The 2,216-nt window shown below is 59.0% G+C and overlaps 1 protein-coding gene across 1 annotated transcript in view; it reads left to right on the top strand.

Annotated features, from left to right (window-relative positions):
- The first annotated feature begins 453 nt into the window (after positions 1–453).
- Positions 454–2,216, top strand: part of cuedc1b (CUE domain containing 1b) — a 217,652-nt gene continuing 215,889 nt past the window's right edge. Inside the window, exon 1 of the mRNA XM_085964907.1 lies at positions 454–751. The gene's annotated coding sequence lies outside the window, so the exon portion shown is untranslated. The remainder of the gene's footprint in view (positions 752–2,216) is intronic.

Here is a 2,216-nt window from a genome sequence, read left to right as displayed (position 1 = left end):
AAAACAGCAGAAGGCTTTGCCAAAAAATTCAGGATTTTTCTTCATTTCTTGCAAAGAAATTGTGGGTTCCAGGCTCTCTTGGCCCACTTACACTTGCATTTCCCTTTACATAAAAGGTATAAATAAATATTAACAAGCAATATTTAAAGATAAGCCTTGAACTGATATCACCTTATCAGGTCTTTTGAGAAACACACAAAAGGCGGTCAATGGAGCAAGTACAATACTGACTATTGTAGGAAAATTGTTTCTGAACAAACAATTGGGAGATTTAATAAAGCGGATGTACCTTTTGAAATATAATTTTAAAGAGCTGCAACTTGTTATAGGAGACATATGCTAAATAAACATGGGCTTTTGTCGTGTTAAATAAACCAGAGTTTTTACAGTGCTAACCCGGGCTGGTTAAATTATTGAGACAGCAGCTGCATTTCTCCCGCCTCGCCACTAGGAAGCTGCATTGCTCTGTCTGTCTGTGTGTGTGTGTCTGTGCCGCCAACACCTCTCCGAATCCTTCCCAGCTCCATTTCCATATGGTGACCTCGACGCTGGAGAGAGAGAGAGAGAGAGAGAGAAGAGGAGGAAAGAACATTTCTTCGACAAACTTGCCCGGAGTGGCTGTTGACTACTTTGCAAACAGCGCAAAAAAAAAAGGAAGCCAGGTGCGGCGGCTGGAGGGGGTTATTGCTGTTGTTCTTGGAAAGGCTTGGCGTTGGACTCGGAGGGATTGAGTGGACGCTCGCCTTTGCCGGTGAGTCAGACGGGGGGCTCTTGGCCAGTGGAGCTGGGACAATCGGCGCTTTGTCAGTCAGCCAGCGGAGCGGAGCGGCTCCGGGGCTCTCGCTGCCTCTCCCACTCCGCTTGCAATAGGATGCGGGGGCCGGGGGGTTTGTTCAGGGGGCGATTGAAACCCCCGTGAGGATCGGGCTGGCTGGATTTAATTTTTAAAAAATCGGCCTCCCGTGTCGGTCGCGGCTGCAACCGGGGATCGGAGAGACAACCCGGGGGGGGGGGGGGGCGGACGGGGACTGGAGGCTTCGGTCTGGGGGTCTCCGCGCTGAAAACCAGCCTTCTGCTGAAAACCAGATTTAAATGGGATCCCGTTCAGCAGGAATCATTGACCACATGTGTTACTATGTGTCGGATTGTATCGAGAGTGCAAGGGAATGTTGAACGCGGGGCCAAGATTAAAGTTTATTGGGCTTTCCGTCAAGCTCACTCTCGCCCTTGTTCCTTAACTTGCTTAACGAGTGGATTTTCCATTTGGGGGGTTGGGGGGGAATTCATCTTGTTTACCTGCTTCCTGTTGCCCCCCTTCCCCCGGTGCCTGGATCTCCCATTCTTGTTTCTGATGGCAGAGCTCGTTAAACAGGAGCGGTGTTGAAATGCCTGTGAATGGGATTCATCACCGTGGGTCAGGATAGTGTTCAACCCCCCCCCCCTCCGACTTCTTCCTCCCCCCCCACCATTCTTCCTCCCCCCCCTCAATTCTCCCTCCCCCCCCAATTCTCCCTCCCCCCCCCAATTCTCCCTCCCTCCCCCAATTCTCCCCCCCCAATTCTCCCCCCCCCCCGTTCTTCCCCCCCCCCCCGTTCTTCCCCCCCCCCCCCCGTTCTTCCCCCCCCCCCCCGTTCTTCCCCCCCCCCCCGTTCTTCCCCCCCCCCCGTTCTTCCCCCCCCCCCCGTTCTTCCCCCCCCCCCCGTTCTTCCCCCCCCCCCCGTTCTTCCCCCCCCCCCCGTTCTTCCCCCCCCCCCCCGTTCTTCCCCCCCCCCCCCGTTCTTCCCCCCCCCCCCGTTCTTCCCCCCCCCCCCCGTTCTTCCCCCCCCCCCCGTTCTTCCCCCCCCCCCGTTCTTCCCCCCCCCCCCGTTCTTCCCCCCCCCCGTTCTTCCCCCCCCCCGTTCTTTCCCCCCCCCCCCGTTCTTCCCCCCCCCCCCGTTCTTTCCCCCCCCCCGTTCTTTCCCCCCCCCCGTTCTTCCCCCCCCCCCCGTTCTCCCCCCCCCCCCCGTTCTTCCCCCCCCCCCCGTTCTTCCCCCCCCCCGTTCTCCCCCCCCCCCCCGTTCTCCCCCCCCCCCCCCGTTCTCCCCCCCCCCCCCCCCCCCGTTCTTCCCCCCCCCCCCCGTTCTTCCCCCCCCCCCCCCCGTTCTTCCCCCCCCCCCCCGTTCTTCCCCCCCCCCCCCCGTTCTTCCCCCCCCCCCCCGTTCTTCCCCCCCGTTCTT

Source organism: Somniosus microcephalus, chromosome 22 (assembly GCF_052327205.1).
Source record: "Somniosus microcephalus isolate GS21.2 chromosome 22, FLI_Smic_1.0, whole genome shotgun sequence".
In the NCBI taxonomy this organism is placed as follows: Eukaryota; Metazoa; Chordata; class Chondrichthyes; order Squaliformes; family Somniosidae; genus Somniosus; species Somniosus microcephalus.
The sequence above is the reverse complement of the archived record's forward strand: the minus strand, read 5'-3'. Positions and strand labels throughout refer to the sequence as shown.